The sequence below is a fragment of the Rhincodon typus genome, chromosome 1 (assembly GCF_021869965.1).
Source record: "Rhincodon typus isolate 14 chromosome 1, sRhiTyp1.1, whole genome shotgun sequence".
Classification (NCBI taxonomy): domain Eukaryota; kingdom Metazoa; phylum Chordata; class Chondrichthyes; order Orectolobiformes; family Rhincodontidae; genus Rhincodon; species Rhincodon typus.
Genome location: NC_063332.1, coordinates 86,039,555 through 86,053,834, shown reverse-complemented (window position 1 = coordinate 86,053,834; position 14,280 = coordinate 86,039,555). Strand labels below are relative to the sequence as shown.

Genomic DNA, 14,280 nt, shown 5'->3' with positions numbered 1-14,280 from the left:
ATGCTGCTTGGCCTGCTGTGTTCATCCAGCCCTGCACCTTGTTGTCTTGCACAAAGTAATTGCTGCTCTGAAACCTTTGCAGGATTCTGTTTGATTTAGCTCATTTATGACGGTTCAAGGACCCAGTCTGATACATGCTTCTCGACATCAAGCCAGTGGCTCATCTCTGTCTCGTGGTAACATTTGATTTTGGGCAGTGTCATCAGGGAGAATTGCATCATTTTTCTTTCTCGCAGCAGTTTTTCACCAACACTGAATTCCCTCATTGCCACACAGTTACTTGGATAAGCTATCGAGTGTTACAACTTTCAGTTTGAAACCAGCTTCGTACTTCATTCTTTTTACCAGAGGACCCATTTCCATGCATCATTTGGCATGTACAGTTTGCTCCATCTGGATCATTCTTAGGTTCTTGTGCACTTTCTTGGTAACATGACTCATATCATCTGCTTGATCCCATGCATTGACTTATAAGATGAATAAAATGTGCAGTTCTGGGGTGAAAAATTGAAATGACTCGCAATGCAGGTTTAGTGTGTCTCAGCAGAAAAGAGCAGTCAACTGAATACAGTGTAATCATGGTTTTGGCACCATCAACTGATGCACCATGATCCAGGGTTAGATTCTGGCAAAGATTTTGAACTTGAAATCTCTTTTCCCAGTTTTTAGATGCAAATACTGTCCTGGTTGCACATTCCATATGTTCAGCATTTTATTCCTTTAATGCCAGAAACACGTGCCTTAAAGCAGCAATCGCATTTATTTCCAATGCACTGACATTTCCAACTGGATCAGAAAAATCAAACAGCCTAGATTTCAAGGTGACATCATCATTTCATTGTCATATCATAAGAATTATGAGAAAGAGGAGGCCATTGGGCCACTCCTGGTCAGCTTATTTGCGAGACTGAAGGCATATAACTGCCATGACTTGAATTAAGTACAGCCGTGTAGATCAGAAAACAAGGCAAGCAGAATGCTATGTTGAATTGAGGGGCCTTTTATGCTACAATTTTTCTATTGCTGAAAACAGAAACATCGGGTTGGAGCTTTTGGTCCTGCACTCATCAGCATTATTCACAAAAATTACCAATTCAAGACATTAATATTGTATGAGAAGAGTATACGGATGGATTGGAAAGTGGACTCTGGATGATAAGAGGTATTCTGTGTATTTTGTAAATTATTAATATATGTAGCTTCCAGTACATGAAAGTGCACCACACTGTAATCCTGACAGAGACTGATACACTTACAGTATGGCATTTACATGTACTGGAAGCTATATATATTAATATATATTAATATATTATTTGCAGACAGAAAGAACACGTACACGCACTTCACCTATTTCAACTAAACAAAATAGATGACAGTTATTTGCTAGTTCATTTCTCAGGGCAATCCCTGACCAGTCAGGGTCAATTTTACCTTAAAATTTGAATAAACTCTGGCAGTTAACTGCCAATCATCATTCCCCATGGCAATGCCTCTACAATTCAGAATCCATTTGTCATCTCATGAGCATTCTCCTCATGCAGTTTAAATGTCGGTTGTCCCCTTGAATTTAGTATTCTTGTGAATTGTCCTGATGAGTGCAGGACAAAAATGATTGACAAAATGTGTCCTTTTTCTCCCCCACCAACTTTAAAGTCTTGTAATATCAAACGATTACTTGTTTACTTTCGTATTGTTAGGAAATAACTTCTAGTTTCAGGTAAGCAACTATGACAGAATAATTCAAGTGTCAGTTCCTGATCTGGTTCTTCAACTCAATCAGTTGGACTTAACAGTCTTTGGAATATATTTGGAGTAAGGTGTCGAGTTCACAAAGGAGTCTATCTGAATATCACTGCATCATAAGAAATAAAAGCAGCAGCAGACTGGGAGGCCTGCTGAACCTACATCTGCCAATCAAAATGATTATGGTTAATCTTGGGCTTCACGTTTACTTTCCAGCCTGCCCCCATTTCCATTGATTCCCTGAGACACCAAAAATCTGTCACTCCCAATTTTCATTGTGTTCACCAAAGAAGGACCCATGAATCTCTGGGGGCAAATTCTAAATATTTACAATCTTTAACGAGCTAATTCATGAACTTGAATGTTTTAATGAAATCACCTCTCATTCTTTTAAACTCCAGGGCATATAGGCTCAGCTTCTCAACAAAGGACAACTCCCTCATCCCAGGAACTAAGTTAGAGAGAATAAAAACCGAAAGTACTGCGGATGCTGTAAATCAGGAACTAAAACAGAAGTTGCTGGAAAAGCTCAGCAGGTCTGGCAGCATCCATGAAGAAAAAAATCAGAGTTAACATTTTGGGTCCAGTGACCCTCCCTCAGAACTGATGGTAACTGGGAAAACATCAGTTTATATGCAAAAAAAAAGGGAGGGGGATGGGTTGGGAGTAAATGATAGGATAAAGGATACAGACCGAAGAAAGAGAAGAGCGGTTGGATAGACAAAGGAGTTGATAATTCTGGCTTAAAGGTGAATAGTTGTTCATGGGGACTGTTAGTGACTAACAATAGGTAGTGTGTAATGGCAGGTTATGTGGGGTAGGGAGCTAGGACATGGGAGAGTTTAGGCCCTAAAATTATTGAACTCGATATTGAATCCGGAGGGCTGCAGAGTTCCAAGTGGAAAATGAGGTGTTGTTTATCCAGCTTGCGTTGAGCTTCACTGGAACACTACAGCAAGCCAGAGACAGATGTTGGACAGGGAACAGGGTGGTGTGTTCAAGTGGTAACTTCTGTTTTCACTAAATATTCACTAAACTTTGCCCATATGCAGGTATATCTTTTCTTGTAGAGGCCAAAATTGTACACAGTTGATATCAGTACTAAAGAAGTTTAAACAGAGTTCTCTCTTTTGGTTGACAGTATGGACACACCATCTGTCCTGTCACGTGTCTCTGGTGGGAATGGAAATATATGGATTCTTGTTTGCTTTCTATTTTCTTTACTGTTCTGAGCTGCCCAAGTTGAACGGATGGATAGGTATAAATTTAGGATGGAGCTTGTGTACTTATAAGTGGCAAATGGCAATTAAATGGAATTAGTATTCAATCAGTTAAACATTTCAGTCAGTTAATTTTTTAACACTGATCAAAGCTTCCCTACATACTCTGTGATCTCTTGTCTCCTGAAGGCACTCCGCAGACCATACATAAACTAAAGCTCCACCTAGATTAGAGTGGTGTTGGTGCCATGAACTCCAGTGGTGTGGTCTCATAGACCCAGAGGTAAACCTCAGGTGAACGTGGCAGATTCATTAAGCCCAGCCAGTGATAAGACACTTTTTCTAAAATACTGTTTTGCTCAAATAAAACCAGTGCCTTCACTCTGCTTCAGGCTACACAGGATGTGCACTTTGAGAACTGGTTGCAAAGCTACCCAAAAAAACAAATGTATAAGCGGTGATAAAGCTAAATTAAACAGTCCTCATGAAAGGTAACTTTGTTGCGTGTTTACAGTAGATGTAATACAACTGCTCCCGCATAATAAAATGCAGTATATCCTGGGAGGATCAAGGTAATTAAATCAAAGCACTTACCTCGTCTCTTAAATAATATTGTCCCTTTCACAGGCAACGGTTCCTTCCTGGGGGAAAAAAGGGACATTTTATAATTTCAATTATAATATTGCAGAAATTTTTTTTAGAAATAAAGTTATGAATGTCACTTCCCAAATACTTCATACATGACAAACTAACTTGCAAGTGGACACTTCCTTAATTTGTCTCAGCTCCCAGAATATCAGGTAATTTAACTTTCCTGTCAAAAAGAAAGTAACTGCGCAGCAATACTTCGTCCAGTTTAAATCAGATTGTTATCTGCTAAGAAGCTTCATCTTTCCTGACTGGAAGTAACAGCGGGCAGAATTGACCATCAGTACAGAACGCGTCAAGAGATAACGATTCCAAGGGAAGGAAGGACTGGGGGTGGGGGGGGGGGGGGGGGACAGGGCTGCAGCTCCTCTAGTAGAAAACAACCTAAACAGGAAAGAACATTGAAATGGCACTTGGAATGCATGACGCAAACCTCAGCCTTGAAACAAAGAGCAGGAAACCGCTCTGGCTGGCTGAGGTGGAGTGAAACCAGGGAGAGGCATTTACACATTTTAAACAGCCTTATTTACATGGGCAGCTGGGCCAACTTGGGTCGGGGGGGGGGGGGATTTGAGGAAATGATCATTGGCTGTTTGCCATTTGTATGCTGACTGACATCGATGAGTGTGTGTTCTTTAGTTAGAACAATCCTTTTAAATGCCCAATCCAGATTTAACTTTTTTTTTGAGTTTGCTACTGTTTGCCCTAATGAACAAGTGACACCTTATGGGAATGCAGATCTTATTACGAAAGCAAATCCTGCTTTCCTTGTTACAGTTCAGTTAAACCCTGTCTATTATTCACGGGAATTGAATGAAACCTTTTTTTTCCAAAAGGTTCAATATTGCCTCTGGTGTGTGTACAGAGTGCTGATGTAAATTTGGGAATGTAGAAAACAAACTTTGTGTTTAGTAACATTATTTACAATGCCTAGGAGGTTCTTCGTATTCAGTTCCTCATTTCTCCAAAAATCTTAAATATTGCACTAAGGTTATACTTACATAAAATTTAAAACATTTCCTAGTGTTTGCAAAGTTTTATAACATTACTCCTTCCCTGTTGCTGACAAGCAAATCAAATTCTTAAAGCAAAGCACAAAGACAATTATGTTATTATTATTAACTTGAACTTTTACATGGATCCCTCACATTAGGTTCTTTGTTAGGACAGATTAACAATTATTATGGTGGATTGATTTCCTTGTCTATTGCAGATTTAACTAAGGAAACCCACATCAGGTCCAAAGTAACCTTTCTTGTCAAATTATTGAGTTGAGCTGTGAAAATTCCAGATGGTTTTGCATAATTTTAGGGTTAATATATGAATTTGGACAACCTGAATCTAACATTACCCCTTAACAAGCCAGTAGCATAAACAGAACAAAGACCTTACCTAGACTGCCAGGGAATTATAGGCACTTCCCCCACCAGAAACAACTACAGTATATATGAGCGTCTAGCCGCTTCCCTCAGCCTGCTGCCAGGCAGCCTGGTCACGCCCTTACGGCTGTTAACACCAGTAAGTAAAATATTTGGCACAAGTATTCTGCAAACACAAAACACATGGAACCTGTATGAGCTTGGTGTTTCTCTCTTTAAAGTGACAGGTCATTTTGAATATTAATCTGTTCAATCTTATATAAAATATAATACATATTCCTAAAATGACTACTCTGAGTTTGTTTTGGATTGACCTGAATCAAGAAATAATTCCTGAGTTTGTTGCTGACTACTTCTACGTTTCATTGATTTGACCTGTAGAGGGAACCAGTTTGCATTGAAAACTATTCTATCAACTTTGTACTCTGGTACCTTTCAAAGGATAAGATCCTTCAAGGGATTATAAACTGAGGGGAGTGACAGGCATTACATTTCTAGCGAAGATGTACTCAATTTAAACTTATCACTGATCAATTAGGCTTTTCCTATTAAGGTAAGGAATTGTGTTTCAGGTATGTAGGAGCAGGAGTAATCCATTCAAGCCCTTCAAAACAGCTCTGACATTCATTAAGATCGTGGCTAATCTTGTGGTCTCAACACCATTTTCCAGTCTATTCCCCAGACTCACGATTCCTTTATCTATGAAAAAGATATCTAACTCAGCCTTGAATACATTCAAAAGACCGAGCTTCCACTGCTATCCGGGGAAGTGAATACTAATGGCCTCAGAGGAAAGATTCTCTTAATCTCCATCTTAAAAGCGAGGCCTCTTATTCTTAAACTGTATCCCTTGGTTTTAGTGTCCCCAACAAGTGAGGATATGCTCCCAGTATCCCACGTATCAAGTCCCTTCAGGATCTTATGTTTCAGTTTGGGCTGACAAGGTGCAAGGAACATTCATGCCACACAAGTGCCAAGCAGTGGCAATTCTCTCCAATGAGATAATCTAGACATTGTTCCTTGATGCTCAATGGCATTACCATCACTGAATTCCCCCACTATCAGCATCTTGCGTTTGTCATTGACCAGAAACTCAACTGGACTCACCATGTGAATACAGTGGCTACAAGAACAGGCCAGAGGCTAGGAATCCTGTAGTAACTCACCTCCTGACTCCCCAAGGCCTGTCCACCATCTACAAGGCAAAAATCAGGAGTGGGATGGAATACTCCCCACTTGCCTGGATGGATGCAGCTCCAAGAACACTTAAGAAGCTTGTCCTGGACAGGCAGCCTGTTTGATTGGCATCATACCCACAAACAGTCACTCACCCCACACAACGCTAAGTAGCAGCAATGTATACCATCTACATGTTGCACTGCAGAAATTCTCCAAGTCTCTTGAGAGAGCACCTTCAAAACCCAGAACTGCTTCCATCTAGAAGGACAAGGGCAGCAGATACATGGAACACCACCAACTACAAGTTTCCCACCTAGCCACTCACCCCTAACCTGACTTGGAAATAGATCACCGTTCCTTCACTGTTGATGGGTCAAAATCCTGGAATCCCGTTCCTGAATGGTCTACCTACAGCACATGGACTGCAGCAGTTCAAGAAGGCATCTCACCAAACCTTCAAAAGGCAATAAGCATTGACAATGATGAACGACAGCTTGGCCGGCAACACCCACATCCCATGAATGATTTAAAAAAAAAATCAAGATCACATCTCATTCTAAGTTCCAATGGGTACAGGCCCAAACAGTTCAATTCTTCTTCATAAAATAAGCCCTTCTCACAAGAATGTGGAGTGAATCTTCTCTGCACTATTTCTAACACAATCGCACGTGGTTTTCAAATGAGGAGACCAAAACCATGCATAATTCAGATTTGGTCTCAATATTAAATTGTATAGCTGTTGCAAAACTTTCCTACTTTTATATTACATTCTCTTTGTAATATATGTTCATGATTAATTTTCCTTCCTGCATATTAAACTTGCACTTGTACCTGCATATTAACTTTTGCAGTCCATGCACCAGAACACCAAGATCCCTCTGTATCATGAATTCTGCATTCTCTGTCCATTTAAACACCATAGTGATTCTCTATTCTCTTTCAGCTGAACTGGACAAGTTCACATTTTCCCATATTTGTCAAATTTCTGCCTGCTATTTACTCATCTATCTCCCTCTTACTTCCGTGCCTATCTTTGTGCTATCAGGAAGGGTAACCAGCAGGTCCCTTCATCCAAGTCATTGACATAGATTGTTGGGTATGCTTTATTTTAATACAATGATTTCATTGAGTCTTTAAACTATTTTGTTTCTGCAGTTTCACTGTGATCTCTTGCACACACAAGGATTTTGTTAGCTTTTGTGAGATATGCTTGAAATGTTGGTGTTCTAAAGTACTTCTCAGACATTTCCAGCAATATAGTATGAGAACTGAGAGAATAGGTTAGTGATTTTGAGACTGTTAACTTAAGATATTTTTATTTTTTAGGTATGGTCATGCATTTTGAAAGGAACTGTTTATTTATACCGAGGCGGCAACAATGTAGCCTTGTTTTGTGAGTATTGGCCACACAGCATTGTGGCTAATTGAGTTAGGTAAACGTGACTGGCTCTTAATGCTGTAATTCATTCTCTTAAGAAACTACAGTGTATAAATAGGACCCTCAACATCATTTTCTCAAAACACTTATTTAAATATCATAAGCACAATAACGTCAAACATTTTGTGTCTTCCAACAGCTAATTATTGCACGATTTTAACATTGTTACAGAATTTACTCTTAATACTAACTTCTGTGCCACAACGTCTATCTTACACAGCCATTTGACTTTGCTTGAGGCCAACTACTGGTGATATCCAGAATAGGCCCGGTTTTAACTGTGTGAGTGAATTATTCTGGGGAGGCTTCAAATCTCTCCAGCAGCTCTTGCAGGTCAGGAACCAGCAGTTCCAGTACACCACTAAACCAAAAAAAGTACAATCAGAAATTACATTCAGAGCTGAAGGATTAAGGCATTGCTAGCATTCAAACTGCCATCTCTTTCCTCCTTTGATAGCAACAGTCCTGAAGTATTGCATCAAATCAGTCCCCCACTCCAACACCAGCATGAAGCTGGAAACAAGGATGGACTCACTTCATAGCTCGAACACAACTGTCGTGTCTGCAATCTAAGATAAGTTTTTCTCTGCTGTCTGTGATAATAACAGATGATTAAAGTGGGAGCTCAATAGAAAGGAAACATTGAGTAATAAACTGAGAAAATAACTGCAGCCTATGCACAGCATTGTACATTACATGGAATCACTGGCTTAGGTTGCTGTGGGGCTTCTCCCATCTGGTCTTGTGGCCTTCCCTGAACTCTGAAATCGCGCACTCTCTAGTTTTGTCTTTTGCCCAACTGCAATATTAATTTATTGAATGGAGACACAATGTAAGATGCCTTCTGCTTAAAACTTCAACCATGCACGACATCAGCATGCATTGATTTATTCTTTTGCTAATTGCACTTTCTACTGATGACAAGTTACGCTATACAACATTTGGCAATAATCCAGTCCCTCCTGGCTCTCATGTAAGAATAGTAAAGCAACATTTTTTGGAGGCATGAAATTTATAAACATCGATATTCAGAGAAACTCAAGTGTACTTGTTTGGCATGCAGGTACAGTAAGTAATTAAGTAAATGGTATGTTGGCCTTTATGATAAGGGGATTAGACTACAGGAACAGATAAGCCTTGCTACAATTGTACAGGGCTTTGGTGAGGCCGCACCTTGAATCCTATTTACAATTCTGGCCTTCATACTTGCATTAAACAGAGAGATCTTGTGGTGCAGCGAGTAGCATTCCTGCCTCTGAACCCACCCCAAGATTTGACCATCGAGGAAAGTGCATTCATAACATGACCAAACAGGTTGAATATATCAACCTGCAAATCCTCCATCCAATTCCAATGGCAAGCAGTAAAAGCAACAAAGATTCCCGGTCAGCTGTAAGTTATGGAAGGAATGTTGGAGCGTCTATAATAGTTCCTGACTACAACATGCACATATGGGTCCATGTTGCAATAATAACTTGGACTCCCCGAGTGAGCACACCACACCATACTTGCATTGAGGCAGTACAACAAAGATTCACTGGATTGCGCCCTGTCCTGTGATGTGAGACTGAGTTAGTTGGGCCTACATTCTGCGGTGTTTAGAAAAATGAAAGGCAATCTCATTGAAATCTTGAAGATAATGAAGGAATGTGCCAGGGCTGTACTGAGAGGTTGTTCCCACTGGTTGGGGAATCTAGAACAAAGCGGTCACAGTTCCATGATAAGGGGGCCAATCGTTTAGCTGAGGAGCAATTTCCTCACTCAAAATATTGTGAATCTTCGTAATTCTTTAGGCTAGAGGGTTGTAGAGGCTCCATCATTGAATGCATTTAAGGCTGGGATAGGTAGATTTTTGGTCTCTTTATATGGAGAGCACCAGGAAAGTTGAAGCCAAGGTCAATCATCATATTAAAATGGTGAAACAGGCTCAATGGTATAGTCTGTTCCTGCTCCTATTTCATATATTTTCACATAATATTATTGACCCTGCAAATCCCAAAGTCCCAACAAAGCTCGCTTGCATCTGTACAATGTTCTGACCCAGATATTCCAAACTGCAGAACATCAGTGAGTGGACACATTGCCAAAGGTACACATTGCCACTTGTAAATGCTGATGTACTGACTCCATGGTAAGTTTGCAGGAAGTTTAGACTTCTGATGGGCAATTCCCCAGCACTCTGAGAATCTGCCTGAATGTCTCTGACTCTGAGGTAGACTTGAAGATTGGGAGTGATCTGACTGACTTTCCCAGTTATCCAGGAAATGCTGAATAGGTTAAAATTATGTTCAACTCTTGATCAACCTGACTCTCCACTGACTGCAATTCCCCCTCAAATCTGTGACTGCCCCTCGACATTCCAAAACCTTGAAGGTAAGTAGGTCATATTTTCTTTGGCCAGCATCAGAAATAGGGTTCCATTGCTAATCATAAGAGTTGGGCCCATGACTTGTAAAGACCAGAATGTTTAACAAATAAACTATGATCCGGATTTTCCCGTGGCCGGATATAGTTTCTGTAGAGTAGATGGGAGTTGCTTGTCGAGACCCGCTGAATCCCCAATGTAGCTCTAAGCGAATTGCCTGGGAAATTAAAGATTTCTCTGAGCAAGTCCCCCTCTTCTAAAACCTTCTGAAAGCATTGATTTTAAATTGGAGAATTGAGGGTTCCAATGCAATAAATAATTACTCAGGAGATGTTAAATTATTAAATACATAGTCTAACTCCTCACTAACTATTAAACTGATGCCTGACTTAACTCTCATTCCTCCACCTAACTTCCCCAGACCCCAATCCAAAATGTTCCGTCTGCCCCTGCCACCCGACACCTCTCCACAGGACTAGAACTCCCCTACAAACAACCCGCCTGACATTAAAGCTCTACCTGTGGGATCTGACACCCTCTGTCTCCAAAAGCAACACGCCTGAGACCCGGCTCTCTGCCTGGAGCCTGACACCCACCCCCCTTTCTTCCTAGATGATGAGCCCCAACACAACTCCCTCCCCTATTGGCAGAACTGACACAACTCCCTACCCACCTGACACCTTATGAATTTAATCTTTCACATGAGTTGTCAAAATGCTGCGATGCTGGACTTTTAAAACAGTGAAGGTGGCAACTGACAGCTGTGAACAAGGAGATATGGTTTGCCTTTGCCTGACTATCCTGCGCTGCGAGGGACCTGTCAGATTTAAGGTATGGTTCTGCATTTTTGAGGGGCCCTGATCAGAATCTCAGAACTCTTTCTTAACATAACAATGGAGCAGAGTGGTGACGGAGTGTAGTTATCACGCCTTGGAAATTCCGGATATTTAATCCTACTAAAGAAAGTTTTTCTTTTACACATGAAAATAATTAGGTTAATGGGCTCACCGTGCAACAACTTGCATTTATTTATAAAAGTCCATTTAATGCAACAAAATGCCACAAGTACTTCACAGAAACATGTTCAAATAAACTTTGATGTCGAATCACTCAGGAGATGTTAGCACAAGTAACCAAAAATTTCATCAAACAGGTCATCTTAGAACCATCTTAAAGGAACAGATAAAAGGGAGAGAAGAAGCAAAATGTAGGATGGGAATTGGAGTTTAGGACCTCAGCAGCTGAAGCCAGTCAATGGTGTTAATAGTAATACTGTCAGCTTCTTCTATCTGTTAATTACTATTTTATTTCTGCTGGCTGAGATGCACACACACTTCTGGTACTGGAGCAGTCAAACCCCCTTGAGACTAGTTGCTCTTTCTTTTTAAGCTAAAAGACTATTTGGTAGTTGGTTAGTTCCATTAGCTGGATTGCTGGTTTGTGATTTAGAGATATGCCAAAGGTGCGAGTTCAATTGCTGCACCGGCTGAGGTTACCATGAAGGAGTCTACTTCTCAACTGCTCCCCTTGCCTGAAGTGTGGTGACGCTCAGGTTAAACCACCAGCAGTTGCCTCTCTCTCTTATGAAATGGCAGCCCTATGGTCCGATAGGACTGTGGCAACTTTATCTTCAAGCTAAAGACCACTAGTCATCAGAGAGTATGAGCCAAGGTTATAATCACAGTTAGCGGTTACAAAGAAAGTTGCAGAAACATCATGATAAACCACATCCAGATTTTTCTCTTGAATAACTACAACTTTACATTAAAATAAATCCGCATAGTGAATGTATTTTCCTTATTTGTGGCTATTCAATATTATTAATGAAATTTCTTTGGAAAGATAAGCCACACATTGATACTAGTGAAAACCTATTGGCTCTTCAAATACCATATTACACCATGTCATTGGGCACAACAGAATCACCCACAAGATGAAAACTATCATAGGTAGGATTGAGATTTTAATACTCTTTCCTACAACCTCACCCAGGTATAAATATCTGATAATGGAGTAACACACTATAGGTTCCAAAAACACATCCTAGCCCTTCAAGAACAAAAACAGAAGTTGCTGGAAAAGCTCAGCAGGTCTGGCAGCATCTGTGAAGAAAAAGTCAGAGTTAACGTTTCGGGTCTGGTGACCCTTCCTCAGAACTCCTACCTCTTCAAGTTCTTTAATGTACTTCATGGATAGAGCTATTAAGATGTGGTTTGGTAGTTTGACAAGCCTTTACATTTTTAGCAGTTTGATACACCGCTGAAAAATCAGAGTTGTCACTGAACACCAGCACTTGGTTCTACACTGTAAATGTTGCTGATCATAGTGGGAGTGAAGGAAATGTTTCCTAATGGTGATCCTCATTTTCATTTTTGTAACAGATTTTGAAGTTTTATTTAATGGAACTATTTCTTGACTTTCCTTAACCTCATTTCTAATCGTGCCCATTAATCAGTTCATCAGACTGGATAATCAAGTGCTAAATCATGTGACAAATATGGAATTACAATTTAATTCACTCTTACCATTGATGTTGGTGGAATACATTAACCGTTTCTAGTGCACCTCAAAAGATGATAATTAATAACTAAGTTATATCTACTTCTTCACAAAATTTCCTTCCTATTTCTTTGCTCTGCCAAATGCACTGAATCTTCTTGAGCTACAGTTTGGGATATACTGGTAGTCCCTCTGTAAATTGTCCAACAAAGCATTCTTATTGTGAGAGCCTGGGGCAATAAAGGACTTAGTTTTCAACTTGGCTCGCCTGCCAGAAGCAGGCTGAAATGGAATTAAAAGTTGTGAACTTATTAACGTTTCCTCCTACATCATTATATATTCTGTCTCTTCTGCTTGGTGCCCTGAGTATATGGCTGAATATCAGTGTGGACTTCATAGAATCGCAAATGAATGAATAAAGAAAAAAAATTACATGCAGATATGTTGTAAACAGGACTCTTGTGCGTTTCAAGGGACAACTGGGAAGATATAGTTAAGAGAGGGAGTTCCAAGGAAAATAGGTGAGAAAAGATCTTTATGATGACAGGTCGAGCAAGCATACCTTCTGCCAGGTCCCACAAAAATAATACAGCCGTTGCCACCTTCGCATTAGTTTCTGCCCTCTCTACCGCCAAGACATCTGATATTGTTCTGGCCTGTAGAATGCTGCCCACTGGCAGTTTAGTAATGAGGCTGCACCTGCAAGATACACTTTGCTTTCCATCTGGTAAGGGTGTAACAGGATATTCAGCTGAGGTAAGTAATGGCACTAAAATACATATCAGCCAGGATTGAATGGCTGAATGGCCTACTACTGTTCCATTAACTTCGTGACAGCAAGGTGGCTACAAAGTGAGAACCCAGCCTGAGCTGTCCAACTCACCCTATCCAATCGGGGTGATAGCAACACCTTACTCCTCCATGATCCAGACACTTTGCAGGCAGCAGTGCGCTGAGTAACTCAAGCTAATTCTTCCTTCCTTTTCTAGGCCAATTGGTTTATTCTGATTGTTATTGGCCGAAATCAGCCAGGTAGTAACTTTATGCTCTTATTGAACCTTACAGCTCAAATGTTGTACTACTTTCACATTGAGCTAATGGAGAAAGCTTTTCCTTGTAGCTGTTTGAAGTCTTGTATGTAGATACACATGAGACATCCATATTCTAATTATTTATTTCAGTCAAGCTTTTAATTCCAAATCGATGCATCTCAAATCTCCTAAGCAATGACCTCTGATGAAGATTTTGAAGCAGTGGGAAATAGCCACAATAAAATTAGATTAAATAACTTCCAAGAACTAGAGGTGCCCTTTTAGCCAAATACTAACCCATTGAAAAATAAAATGACATTGCAACACCTTATTGTTGAATTCAATTGTACATCTGAGGGTACGCAAAAATATCTTTGTTAAAAGGTACAAATCTTCATAAAATGTGTTTGCCAATTTCTCTTCGCTTGTTTGCAAAAAATACTAATCCCCGAACAGAATGGATTTAAAAACATTTGCATGAAGATCCTGTATTTTTAGTAAATGATGGGGTCATAGAACGATTATGACACAGAAAGTGCCATTCAGCCTGTTGTATACACATGCTGACTTTATGAAAGTGCAATTCACTCAGTTCTACTCTCCTGCCTCTCCCCACCCAGGCCCTGCACATTTTAATCTTCAAATAATTATCCAAACATTACCAAACTGCATTTACTTTATTTGAATTCTTTGTATTAAAAGCATTTTGACACATCTACATGTATTCAAAACATGGAATTCACTGATGAATTCAGTGAAGTAGAAATTTGATTTTAGA

At 40.0% G+C, this 14,280-nt stretch overlaps 1 protein-coding gene across 5 annotated transcripts in view; it reads right to left on the bottom strand.

The window, feature by feature from the left end:
- LOC109918263 (Krueppel-like factor 3) overlaps positions 1 to 14,280 on the bottom strand; it is a 74,510-nt gene that overhangs the window by 58,837 nt on the left and 1,393 nt on the right. For 2 of the 5 annotated variants that reach the window (XM_048597741.1, XM_048597719.1), the window contains exons 2-3: positions 5,004 to 5,156; positions 3,558 to 3,604 (exon numbers count right to left, since the gene is read on the bottom strand). The gene's annotated coding sequence lies outside the window, so the exon portion shown is untranslated. Of the gene's footprint in view, positions 1 to 3,557; positions 3,605 to 3,716; positions 3,910 to 5,003; positions 5,157 to 14,280 lie in introns of those variants that run through there. The other 3 variants (XM_048597731.1, XM_020518163.2, XM_048597724.1) reach the window with 2 other exon arrangements.